Source organism: Ailuropoda melanoleuca, chromosome 1 (assembly GCF_002007445.2).
Source record: "Ailuropoda melanoleuca isolate Jingjing chromosome 1, ASM200744v2, whole genome shotgun sequence".
NCBI lineage: Eukaryota > Metazoa > Chordata > Mammalia > Carnivora > Ursidae > Ailuropoda > Ailuropoda melanoleuca.
The window spans coordinates 149,301,631-149,316,585 of NC_048218.1; positions in this window are offsets into that span (position 1 = coordinate 149,301,631).

Below are 14,955 nucleotides of genomic sequence, written 5' to 3' on the forward strand. Positions count from 1 at the left end.
GTACCAACACTTTATTGTGAGTGAAATGACAGAGTTAATGCTACCTTCAAACTTAGAAGATGCGGCAACAGTGGTCCTTAGCATATCTACTTTTAATTCACCAGACCAGTCCCAGCAAAACCAGATAGATTATAGAGGAAGACAGTGGGCATTCATGAAGTTAACAAAATTTTAGCCCCAATTGTAGCTGCTGTGCCAGATTTTTCTCTTTACTTGAGTAAATCCAATACAGCCTCTACTTTGGTATGGGGCTATTGTTTTGGTTAATGTAGTTTTTTTCAATCCCTATCAGGAAGGGAGATCAGAAGAAATTCTCATTTAATTAATGCAATCAGCATTATACATTAATAATCTTACCTCATGGCTAAGTTAATTTTCTTAGTCTCTCTTGCAGTATAATCACAGGAAACTGATTGTCTGGACATCCTCAAGAAGATCAAATATCATCATGTTACTTTTACCCTAGTAAGAGGGAATTCCACTTTTCTGATTGTTCTAGTGAGACATATGAATGTCCTATAGTGGAAGATAAACCCTATAAAGATTTAGTGGCTTCCCATAATGGGGAAATTTTAGAGGTTCTGTGGTCTAGGGTATTCTAGAAAAAGCTCTCAAAGAAAAATAGCAAGCTAATTGCAACTTGCGCCTCCTGCTACCAAGAAGGAGACACAACACTTACTAGGTCTCTTAGATTTTAGATACACTCTGTAATACACTTGCAACTAATTTTTCTAGTGACCCAGAAGTTTTCCAGTTTTGAGTGAATCTTGGTGCAAGAGAGAGTTTGCAGCAGGTTCAGGTTGTTACACAGTTAGCCCTGCCCCTTGAGCCATATAACCCGGTGGATCTTATTTGCTAAAGATATCCATTCATTGTTGATAAAGATAATCTGTAATTCTGGCAAGACATAATGCCAAAATCACAGTGAGGATCCTTGGGGTCCTGGAACATGGTCATGCTGTCTTTTGAAGAAAACCATTCACAGCACAGAGAGAAGCTCCTGGCAATGCTACTGGGCACTGGGTAGAGACCAAGAGACTAACCATGGAGTATTAAGTGATTATAAGAGTGGAGGTGCTTATCAAATATTAGTTATTGTCAGATCTACCTAGTTATAATGTTGGTTGAGAGTAGCAGTCCCGTTCACAATAGAATGACACACTTGAGATTGGATCTGAGCAGGTCCAGTTTACCCGAACAGATGGCCCAGATCCTTATGTTACCTACCTTTATTTTATTTTATTTTGTTTTATTTTATTTTGTTTTATTTTATTTTATTATTAGTTTTTAAGATTTTATTTACTTATTTGAGAGAGAGAGAGCGAGAGAGCATGAGGGAAGGGTGTGGGGGGAAAAGTACAAGCAGACTCTCCACTGAGCAGGGACCCTTCCACGGAGCTCAATCCCAGGACCCTGGGATCATGACCCCAGCCGAATGAAGACAGATGCTTAACTGACTGAGCCCCCCAGGCACCTTGTACCTATATATATATTTTAAAGATTTTCTCTATTTTATCTTTAAAGGTTTATTTATTTGAGAGAGAGAGAGAGTGCATGCGGATGTGAGCAGGGGAGGGGAGGGCAGAAGGAAAGGAAGAGAGAAAATCCACAAGCAAACACCCGCTAAGCATGGAGCCAACACGGGGCTGATCCCAGGACCCTGAGCTGAAATCAAGAGTTGGGTGCTCAATCAACTAAGTCACCCAGGCACCCCAAGATTTATTTATGTTAGAAAAAGAGAGAGAGTGCGAACAAGTGGGGGGAGGGGCAGAGGGAGAGAGAATCTCAAGCAGACTCCATGCTGAGCACAGAGCAGCCCGGCACTTGATCACAGGAACCTGAGATCACAACCTGAGCCAAAATCAAGAGTCTGACGCTCAACTGACTGAGCTACCCAAGAGCCCCTCATGTTATCTAGCTTTAATGCACTATTGCCTCTCACTCAGCTCATGCCCTATGGCCTGGTTGGAGAATCTCCATGGTCAGCTGATGGAGAAGGAACTATATTAGACATGGCTCCTGGATGGACAACTATATGTTGGTGTGAGGCAAAAATGGACTACAGATGTCTTGTCCCCCCAAGTCAAGGGTGATGATGAAAGACAGTGGTGTTGAGAAATTCTCAGTGTTCAAGCAGTACTCCTGGTTATTGACTTCCCTTGTAAGGGATTATGGCCTCAGGGGTGGGGGTGTATATTGAGTTCTGGAAAGCAGAATATGGCCTGGTTGCTTTTTCAGCCTAAAATCCACAAGATTAGAAGATTAAGTATAATGAGTTCTAAGGAGAAGGCATATAAATAGATGTATGAGAGTGAGCAAAACATGTGAGAATCTTTCTCAAAGTCTACTGGATATCCCCCATCATGACAGGTGAGACATTTATATTTGGTTTCTGATCCAGTAATTGTGAGTTAATTTCTCTCCTTGGCCACCTCAGTGCTTCCACAAGGAGTCCATGAACAGAGCAATCATAGGAACAGGCATGGAGGTATGCCTGGGCCCTACAGCTTAACAGTAAGTCTGATTCAACCATACCACCACTGATCTACCCATAAGAGAAGAACACTTAGATCTCAGTATGATACCATAGTTGATAAAACAAACTATTATAGAGGAGTAGATAAATGACATAGGATCACTTCCATACTGAAGTAGTCAGCATTTTATTCTGTTTGTTTTATATATATCCTGTAGGTATGTTTGCACAGGGTTCTGCACAATGTCACCTCAAAACAAGGACTTGCTTTATGGGAAAATAAGTGAAACAAACAAAAATGCATGAATGTTTCTGTAGATCCTGTGTAATGATTGCACACACACACACACACACACACACACACACACACAGATTAAATAGCTCTGGTTTTATTGTAGATTTTGTGAAAGAACACCTGGAGGAATAATAGTGCTCCGGGCAAACAAACAAAACAAAGAATGTAAGACCAAGTATCCAGAAGCTGTGGCTGAAGTCATAAATAAAATAAAGACATGCATTGCCTCTTCAAGTAAACTGTGTCAGTGCTGTGCCTGGTATATTTGACACTTAGAACAGATCATATTTTAAAATCCCAATCTAAATGAAAAAAATTGTTTTCAGTAAAAATCACAGCATTATGCAAATTATAATATGGCCAGGAAAGAATGTAGCCAGTGAAAGTTTGTCTTTTAATGAATTTTTGTGTATATATGCATGTATTCATTCCTGTAAAAACATTAAAACATAATAATAACACAAAGTAAAGTAAGTATTTACCCTATGGAAGTATTTACCCTAAGCAATAGGATTTGTTTTAAAGTTTATTTCAGAACTAATACATTTTAATTACATTCATGTATTTTTAAAAACATCTACTAATTTATTAGTCACAATGATAAATAAGAACACTGTAGTTTTTGAGCCTCCTGTAAATTTGTCAATGATTTTATGAAAATGTATCTTGTTAGCATGCTATGTTAAATAGAATATATATATACTCATATATATACTCATTATATATACTTATATATATATATACTCATTACATATACATATATATATATGCCAACACATGTATACACATATATGTATATACAGATCTGTAAATTTATCTTCACTCATAGTTAATCCAGGACTTTGTTATGAATTTTATGCACAAATATTGTCTTTCACACAAGGAAACAGCTATGCAAATAGTTAAAAAAAAGTCTCAAAGATGAAAATGAGTTTGGCAGATCCAAATATTCAGATTAACAACAACAGAGCAACAACAAAAAGCCAGAAATTGCAATATTGTTTAAGTTTAACAGCTTTCAAATGTCTCTGAAGACAAAAAGTTGATAAAAATAAAAATTCCGAGTCGGCACATAGAATGCCAAAATTGTAAAAGCTCATGTTTACAATCACTGCTATATCACTGAAATTTTGAATCTACTGGTTAAACTCAGTATACAGGAGTAAGAGATAAAAAATTGTACCCAAAAAGAGCTTGAGTAATTTCTAAATGCTATGAGATTTTCTCAAAATGAATGCATGTAGCTGAGCCCGTGTGACAGGGATGACTGTATAATTGGGAGTACTCCAAATTAAACTTCTATGTAAATTATAACGTTTATTAAAACATAAATAATGGGGCACTTGGGTGTCTCAGTTGGTTAAGCGTCAGGCTCTTGATTTCAGCTCAGGTCATGATATCAGGGTCTTGAGATCAAGCACCATGTTGGGCTCTGTGCTCAGAAGGGAGTCTGCTTCTCTCTCTCTCTCTTTCTCCCTCTTACTCTGCCCCTCCCCCTGCTCACACACTCACTCTATATAAAATAAATAAACAAATCTTTTTAAAAAAGATAAATAATAAAAATATGCCAATCTAAAGCTTTCATATATATTATTAAAATCCAAAAACAATGACAGCAATTGTTCAGAATGTAGATTGAGTAAAAGGAAGTATTTTATCAACTACATTACTTAAAATTGCCAGTGTATGATGATGATAATGAAAAGCAGACAGGCTGTAATTAGCTTTAGTGTTTGACCCTCTTTATAGAAAGCCTATCCCTTGACAATGGCTACCAGTCCACACTTGATTTTATAAACCGCTATTGGGGTAAGGTTCATAAAAATGGGGAGGGATGAAGGGAATGGCGGACCTCCAAGAGTTCCTTCAAAGCATCCAATTAAAGAATTAATTATTTTTAAACACCTGCCAAACCCAAGGATGAAACTTCCAACTATGGGTAAGAGTTGTTAAGTAGGAACATTCTTGCTTCTTATCCTCTCTTCCTCCTCTTACCCCCTTCAGTCCTGAATGTGCAGCTTAGTGAGAGGCAGAGAGGAGAGGGTAAATAAAAGTGAAAAATGGGTAAATAGAGATCAAGCCACAAGCACCCCTTCCACAGCAGAAGGCTGGCCTGTAGTACGGCACAGCTTAGGGAGTGCAGGGAGTGGTGTGTGGGGGCAGTGGGATGGGAGGAGTTTAAAGTTGAATTTGTCCTCTAAAATTCATCAATTGACATCCTAACCCTAGGACCTCACAATCTGACTTCGTAAGGAATAGGAAACCTTTCCAGATGTAGTTAGTGAGGTTAAGATGAGATCATACTGGAGTAGGGTGGGCCTCTCTCATTCAGTGTGACTGTTGCTCTTATAAAATGGAGGAATCTGGACATAGACACATGGAGGAAGAACACCATGTGGAGATGAAGGCAGAAATTGAGGCGATGCTTCTACAAGCCCCCAAAATGTCAAAATTGCCAACGAGAAGCTAGGGGAGATGCATGAAAAAGAATCTTCCTCAGAACTCTCAGAAGGAACCAGCTCTGTGAACACCTTGGGCTGATGTCTAGCCTCCAGAACTGTGAGGAAACAGACCTCTGTTTAAGCAACCCAGCTCATGATACTTTGCTACAGCCACCCTCGGAACCTAGTGCGGGCGGTTTTGTGTTGAATGAAGTTTTGACTATTAATATGGGAATAGACAACAACTTTCTGAAATGGTTTTGGTTATTAGACGTGATCTTGAGAATTATTACCAAATGGGGACTAAGAAAAGCAATAGGATTTGTTTTAAAGTTTATTTCAGAATATAGAGAATTAAACCTTAGGTTGCTGGGAATGGATGGCAATTCCTGAACCAGCGGATGAAAGATTACTGCAAACTTTGCCATGAAAGAGAAGGGCAAGGGGGTCAATGCTCAGAGGCGAAGACCCTTTGCTCTTCTTTGCTCTCGCTTTTATTGGTCTTTCAGGATGATCACAGATCCTTATCACTGTTTCTCAAGCACTTGATGTTGACAAGGGGTTTTCCTGAAAACTGGGAGGATCTGTTTATGGGAAAGATACGATATGCTAATTTGGGCGTGTTCTATAAGTTCTGCTAAACATAGCCTAAGGGACAATGCCTACATCTCTTAGATCACAGGGCGACTGTTTGGGTTAGGAAAGCTTGGTGAAGACAACTCCCTATGGCATTCCAATGGCAGCCTGGTCATGTAGTCCTCAGCATTTCAAAGGCCTACGCCCTTCTCCAAAACTTCCCTGCCCTTAGCAGCCTCTGTGCTACATTTTCACAAGCCAGATTTTATGGCTGATTTCATGCTCTACATTAACCCCAAATTAGGCATGGAATACAAAGAAATAGTGAGAGTAAAATAAAAGTTTTCAAATTGTACTCCATAAGTCCTACTTTTTCAATAAACTCATTACGTGTAAATTTGAAATAAATAACACTACTACCGCATTTGTGAAGATTTAATAACTTAATGCATTTAAAGCTTTTAGGACCGAAACTGATACTTGGTTAGCACTCAGTATATGTCACTATCATTATCAGTAGTAGTTACAAGTACTAGCCAAAAAAATGTATGCTATTAAATTATAGTAAATTATAATATATACATTCTAGTGAACAGCAGTCAACAGTTTAAAAGAATGACAAATCTGTATGAACTAAGAAAGATTGAAGCCTAAGGTAAATTGAAGAATAAAATTAGAAAATTATAGAGCATATGTGCAAATCAATTATGTATATACAATACATATGAAGCATTTAAAGTACTATTTTTCTTTGCATTTAAACTATCAAAGAGGAATGCCACCTCATCTATAAAGTTTTATTTTTCATAAGAAGAATATATTCAGAAAACTTTGTGTGTTCAAAGTGATCACATAAATGTTAAAAATGTATCTCCCTCTGAAGAGGGAAGCTAGGAGAGGATGGGACAGCATATTGTTGCATTTCATTTGTCTTTCTGTAATATTTGCTTGCTTTTTTAATAGCTATGAACATGTACCTGTTTCATACAATTCTTTTAAATATAAATTGAAACGAATTAGTAAGACAGATCTTAAAAAAAGATTAAAGTTAAATATGTAAAATGACACTTCATGAAAAATTAAGCAAAATAAGAAGTCAGTCATAATTAACAGTTTACTAATGGTAAAATAACTAAAAGTAAGCATTGTTTTAGTTTAAAATCAAAATTAAACCTTATTATAATTACTAAATTAGCACTTATTTTTTGTAGCTGGAAGGCTATTATAGTAAGTATTTAAAAATGAAAAACCAGTGATAGGGTAAGAGTCAGTGGAATTAATGTACTAATTTTCATATTTATATTGAGATGATAATAGATTATGTTAACATTTGAAACATAGTTTTTCATGATGGATATTTAATTTTAGAGGGATACTTTAGGATCTACTATTCTTATTTAAAAACTTAAGCTTTAGCAATCTTTTATTTTGTCTCATATTTATTTCTTTGATTAAATTTAACTATAATTGCAATTAATTTTAATTATGAAAAAGAGAAAGATTAAGTATCCATTTTCCTAAATAAATTTTTCTCTACACTTATTTAACTTTCAATGTATATATATTCATATAGAGATATCTGGAACAATATCTACCAATTGCAAAAGATGGTTATTTCCCAATATACGATATTAGGTGATTTGTTCTTTTCATTTTCATATTTTTATAATAAGTGAATCATTCTATATGGAGCATGCTTTTCTTTTTCTTTTTTTTTAAATTTATTATGATACGTAAGTCGCCATACAGTACATCATTAGTTTTTGATGTAGTGTTCCATGATTCATTGTTTGCGTATAACACTCAGTGCTCCATGCAATAGTGCCCTCCTTAATACCCATCATCGGTTTAGCCCATCCCCCCACCCCCCTCCCCTCTATGTTTTTCTAAAAAAAAAACAAAACTTTTTAAAAAACATTGTAAAACATTATCTTTTATAAATTTCTATCTAACAAAGATATTTAAAGATATTTTAGTTGACATGATAAAAAATATGCTCTCATACAAATAGTCAATACTTCCTTTAAAAAATACTATTGAATTATGTCCCTAAAATTGAAAACAAAAGTTTTTACTGGCCACTATTACTTAACATTGATGTGAAAGTTCTGGCAAATTTAATATTACATGTCAAAGAAATAAAAAGTATAGTTTTTAGAAACAGATAAGTGAGTTGTTTACAAACTATAATTTTATGCCTAGTAAAATCATCCAAATTAGCTTAAAAATGGTTGAATAAGAAAAGTAATTTAATAAAATGATAATACATACAAATGTAGGGCAATGTATCTTGGAATCACACAGATTTTTGGAAAATCTCACTTGAATAATGTCTGATTTTTCTGTCCAAGGTGTTTACAATTTAGGGAATGGCATAGAGTTCTTGGCCAAAGAGTAAAACTGAAAACTGACTGAATCTCTCACAGTTTTCAGGGTTCAGAATTTAGAGAACCAGAAGCTTCTCAGTCAATGCAAGCTACATACTGGGAGAAGGTATTTGCAATACCTATATTTCACAAATATCTCATATTCCATAATGAGTAAGGAGTCCCTAAAAAAATAAGAAAAAACATGGAATAGACAAAATATCCAACTTCTTAAAAAAAGATTTACTTATTTATTATTTGAAAGAGAGAAAGAGTAAGGGGAAGGGCAGAGGGGGAGAGAGAGAATCTCCAGCAGACTCCCCACTTAGCATGGAGCCTGACATGGGGCTCAATCTCATGACCCTGAGATGATGGCCTGAGCCAAAATCAAGAGTTGGACGCTTACCTGACTAAGCCACCCAGCTGCCCCAAAATATCTGCCTTTTAAAGATAGGTAAAGACTTTATCAGACTATTCACAAAGAAGATATCCAAATGGCTATTGAATATATGAAAGGGTGCTCAACATGATTTATTATCAGGGAAAAGCAAATTGAAATGTTAATACCATCAGTGTACCACACCAATATGGCAGTCAGACAATAACTCACACAAGCTAGTTAGGAGGACAAGCAATTGGATGTCTCATATACTGCTGGAGGGATTGTAAATTCTTGGGGCAGCACCTTAGAAAACTGTTTAACAATGTCTATTACAACTAAACATATGCCTACCTTATGAATTAGCTTCTCCACTTTGGGGCATTTAAAAACAGAAAGAAGGCTTCTGACTGCCAAAAGCCTGTAAAAACAATGTTTATAACAACTTCATACCTAATACCCTTAAACTAGAAACAATTCAAATGTCTTAACGATAGACTGATAAACTAGTGTATGCTCACACAAAGGAATATTACACAGCAATAAAAGATGAATGATAAACTATATGAGTTGCCTTAAATAATATGGGTGGATTTCAAAATCAAATGTCAAGCGAAAGAAGCCAGAAACAAATATTACATACTGATTTTTCCATTTATAAGTTCAAAATCAGAACCAACTGATACATGGTCTTAGAAGTTAGAAAGTTGTTATCCTTTGGTGGGTTATTAATTAAATTAGGTACACAGTTTTTCAGGAGCTTAAACTACATATATTTTGATCTGAGAGGTGCTCACAGGAGTGTATGCCTATAGGAAGTTATTGAACTATCTGCATAAATTTGCTTACTTGATTGTATGCAAGTTAGACTTCAGTTTAAAAATAATCACATTCTTTGACCTTATGATTATCCTCTTAAGAAATTGGTCTTACAGGGGGCCTGGGTGGCTCAGTCATTAAGCGTCTGCCTTCGGCTCTGGTCATGATCCCAGGTCATGATTCCAGGAGCCCAGCATCAGGCTCCCTGCTCGGTGGGGAATCTGCTTCTCCCTATCTCTCTCCCCCTCCTCTCTAGCTATCTCTCTCTCTCTCTCTGTCAAATAAATAAATAAAATCTTTAAAAAAAAAAAAGAAAAGAAATAGTCTTACAGAAATAGCACAAACTCAAGATACTGATCATCTGAACTAGTAAAACCTTAAAATCCCTAAGTGCAACAATGTGTAAACTATTAAGTAAATATGACATATACATAACGAAATATTTTTCAGCCATTAAAATGTCTATAAATATAGCAAAATATAAATAAAGGTATCACTAGTTGGAAGTGAGAGGTAAGGTAGGGTTATATGAGATTGCAAAATTCTATCTCTGTGTCTGTCTCTCTCTCTATATATATATGTATTTTCCATACTTTTAAAAACTCTATTATGATTTTAATAATTCAAAAATGTTGTAAAAGGAAAAAAATAGCTAAGTTAACCTGGAGAGGTTAAAATTATGTGACAGTCAAAAAAGAGTAAGACGGGGAAAAGAAAGAAGAGGACGTTCATGCAGTTGTATGTATAGCCTTTTATACTGAACTGGATTCTCCCAGATAATTAGAGATTATTTTGGAAGTTTAGACCCACTTATGAGTTGCTTTCTGAACTTTGGTTTACATAAACAATATTCCATCAACTTTCAAGGAGTAAGTAGGAATTGGGTTTAAAGTTAATATGAGAGTCAAAGAGGAAGAGATATCCTTCTTTACATAAGTAATTTAATTTATCATGAATAAAAAGCAGGCCACTGAAAGATGGTGGGTATATTTCCCAAGCACTTGATTTTGTTTAAAGTGTCCAACTTAACAGTCAAGGGAAAGCATTACCAATCAATTTATCCTTCTCCCTCCTTCCCTCCCTCCCTTCTCCTCTTTCTCCTCCTCCCCCATCTCTTCCATCTCAGAAAGAGAGAGTGCTGTTACTAAAAAAATATATATAATTTACATAAGCCTGGAAAGATACTACAAGATGGTAAGTGTAATTCAAGACTCAAGAGAGTAAAATGAACAATATTGCTTGTGTACGCAATTTCTCCTTTTCCCTTAATGCTCTCTCTGATGACAGGTACTCTATTACCACCTATCTCCTTTCTTTTCTTTTTCCTGGACCCACCTCCACTTCTCTTTCTAGGCTACCACCTTACGAATATTCTTCATTCTCTTATTCTGCTTATACTACCCAGTCAGGTCTCACAGAAGAGTTGTACTATAGGTGAGGTTATCCCATTCTAAATTCTTTACAAGGATACATAGAATGCCAAACTGATACTGTGTCACTGGCCATTTCTACCCCAAATCTAATGGTTCACGAAGATATAGAAGGTGTTCTCTTTTAAGGAAAACCAGTAATTTAGTATATACATATGCAGCTTCAACACTATGACTATGTAAGTGTATTCCCTTTTAAAGAATTTTTGAGTCAGAAAGGCATGAAAGTATCAGAAAACCCTAGGGCTATAAATATAATTTAGTTAATGGCATTTAATGGGAAAGAAACTTCAATGAATTCCCCAAAGTGTCTACTAATTCCAAGTAATAGGTTATGCATAGAAAAACACAACTCAACTAATAAAAGAGATATATCTGGCATGTCAGAAAAGGAACATCTTCAGATCCCCATCTTTACTTATTTAACCACTACTTTAATTCAAAATGTCAATCAAACTCCCCTGCTACCCTCTTCCTTTTTTTCTTGGATCATATGTGTATTTTGGTGTTGACACCATTACCAGGAATCAGAGTTTTAAAATTTGAATCAGGATTCCCATTATTTGCTTACTATGGGATTATATGACGTGGCAGGGTTATGAAATCAAGTCTGCATGGCAGTCTTCCTCATTAAGACTTCAACCCGGAGAAGTGAGAGTTTTGTTGCAAAGCAGCTGACTACTCCACCCAGAGCAGCATCGACTGCAGAAAACACCAACTGTGCAGGCTGCTGAATGAAGTGTAATGGTGGTAATGATGTGCTCAGCTCTTTGTAAGCTCATGAGGATTAGCATTTAATAAATGTAAAGCCCATCAGGTGATAAACCAAGGAATCTTTGCAAAGCTAGAGATTGCCTTTTTGATCTGCAAACAGAAAATCCAAATTGAGAATATGAGCAATCCAGATCCTTCAGGTAAATTGCTTCTCAGATAAAAGAGCTGTGAGTAAACTTGAGAGAAAATCAAGGGCACACATGGCAAAGAAAGTGTTCTCTCCTTGAATATATGTGTACATTTCTGTGATGGAAAATTAGATACACACTAAAAAGAGAAGGAATTAAGTCTTTTACCCTCAGAAATGTATTCAGAGCTGTCTTCAAGTCATGTAAACTATCTTACCACTATTATATCACATGATGCTGTCTATGTGACTAAAACAAGTCCCTATTTTGAGATTCACCTTTCTTCTTTGGTCATTGTCCCATCCTGTCTTGCCTCCTTTCCCTGCCTTCCTAACTCTGCTTTCTCTTCAATTGAAGCCATCTTTTCTTGAATGTCTCTGTACTAACTTGCATCAGAAAGATATAAAAACATGATAAAAGCCTTAGTGCTAAAATTATACTTTAATAATCATACCTCAATGCACTCCCCAAAGTGTCTAAAAGTTCCAAGCAATAGGTATGCATAAAAAGACTGCTAATTAAAACAAAAAATGTCAGCCTGTGGGAATCAAAGGTTTCTGCACTTTGTTTCTGGGTTATCATCTAACTGTGATGAATTCTGATTCAATACCTGGGCCTCGCACATAATTCCTTGTGTTCACATCCCCACACTGGAAACCTTAAGCCTTAAACCTTCATGACTGAGGCTCTAATTCACACATACTAAGCTCATTCTAGGAACTGAGTTCTATGTCCCAGTCTACTTCATGAGTCCCCTCTTTCCTTATCTCTAATTACCACTTGTTCATTGTTGCTTTATACTTCTTTTATGTATGTTTTGCTAAGCATTCACAATAATTACTTTATTCTTCTTTTACTTACATTTTGCCTGCCTAATGTAATATTTTCCTCTAGGAACCTATTTAAGTCCCCTAGATAGAGTTAGTTCTAGGTTCTAGCACGTCCTTCTCGCTCAGTCTTGATTTCCAGCTTGCTCAAGATGTAATTGCTTTTAATTCCTGTGAGTACTTTTTTTTCTTCAGAGAAAATCACTATGATGAATTTCTATGTTTTCTGAAATTATGTGAAAGAAATATGAAAGTGTAATTTTTATTCTTTCTAATTAATAAAGACCAATCTTGAAGAGATAACTAAAATCACTCACTGGTTTAGAGCATGTTTTCAACTGCCTACCTTCAATTTGTTGATTTCTCTCACACGACAGAATAATAATCAATTTTAATACATCACAAATGTACCAATTTGGTAAGTCTCTGTTCCTAAATCTGAAATATGTGATGCATTGGCAAACAGCTACTTATTTTAGGTTATAAAGGCTTCTGACATTTAGAACTTCATGGAAAAAGATTCTATTCCAGGCTTCATCCTCTAGTTTCTCTATAGGGAAACAGGCTGGTAGACTCTCTCTCTTAAACAAACAATATATGGTTGAGGTGGTGGAAAAAATAATCCCCAAATCTCAAAAATCTCCACACAGAAGTTCCTTCCTTCAGAATGACCTTAATTTGCTTGCATGTAATGCTTCTTTCTAATGATGAGACTGATATTACCCTTATTGTGACTGATTAGCAATTAAATTATTTCACTCTTCACTGAATAAATACAGTGACTCCAAAGAACTTTAAGTAAATGTATTAGTGATGAATTATTAATTGGACCTCATAAATACTAACTTAACGATGTGTAATTGCTTAATTTAGAACGTTGACCTAATTGATAACATGAAACTCTTTACATTTTAAAAAAATTATACTAATTCCATTCAGTTACCTTTTATTTAATAAGAAAGGTGTCATGGAACTTATGCCTAATTAAATTCCACAAATCAAATCTAGACCACATGTGATAAATGCCTTTTAAATCATGTAATGATGATTATAGTATTAATAGTATCATTTACCAAGCATCTTTGGCAGATTCTATGGTAAATGAAGACCACATTGAATTTTCTGTTTTAATCCTCACAAAAAGTATATGAAGCTACTTTTGATATGTCCATTTTACAGATGCAAGAACGAGGTCTGGGGAAGTTCAGCTGTACAAAATCATTTGGCTAGCAGGTGGCTATATGAGTTTTTGAAACTGTGTCTTACCATAATACTTCTTATTAAAAAAGTTTCTTCTCTACTGCTTATATGATTTTATAGTTTCATTTAATTAAATGTATACTTCTGACTCATCTGAAGTTTATTTTTAAGGCGTGATAAAACATTAATCTTTGTTCTGAAATGGCAAGTTGACCATCTCATCACTATTGAAAAGCCCCTATTTTTTCCCACTGTTCTGAAATGTCAAGTTTATTTTCTGATATATTTCCTTTGTTTGTTTCTATCTACTTCTGGACTCTCTATTGTGGTCCATTTATTTTTCTGCTTATCTGCATTTATATCATGCTATATCGTTTACTAGAAATTTCTGGAGATTAACACTACATTCAAATATGTAGTAAGACTAGTTCACTCTTTTAAATCTTTTTATTTTAAAATCATCCTCAGTATCCTCTGCAAGTGATTGGATTGAATATCACTGAAGAAGAAATAACATACTTATTTTATTGAGGATTTTTCAGTTTGTGTGTGTGTGTGTGCGCGTGTGTGCGTGTACGCAAATGTATTTTTTTACCATGTTTTAGGAGTGTATTTTTGAGTCCAGATGTATTTGGATAGAGTTGTATGGCTCCTTCTGGAAATTTACTTGTGTGTAGAAGTGATATGCAGTTTGAAACTCTTAACTCATAATGTAAGACTCTTTGGAACTCTACCACGATCACTAGGAAGGTGTGAGATAGTGGTTGCTCCAGTGATCTGAATTGGAGTGAGGAGTTGTGTAGCAGACCACCAGATGAATGATGATGAACACATCATGTGAGACACACATCTTATTTAAGTTGCTGAGAATTTATCTGGATTTTTCTTTACAACAGAACATTTGCAATTTTATTAATATTTGTTCTATTTAAAATTTTCTTTTTAAATCATGCTCAACGTTCATTAATTCTGGGTTCTCTTTTATCCTAATTCATTGAAGTCATGAGGCATTTATTTTGTCTGATAGAGATAATGAAACATCAGCTCTCCTTTGATAATATCCACATTAATATTTTCTATTTGTAATATTTATTTCAAATATGCTTTTATGTACAATCATGTCTTCTGTCATATTTATTTCTTCTTTTCTATTCTTCATCATATGTAATTATTCATCTAGATGAGTTTTTAAAGAATTTTTTTTTTACTAAGAATGGATTTTTTCATTTGTTTTATTTATCCAT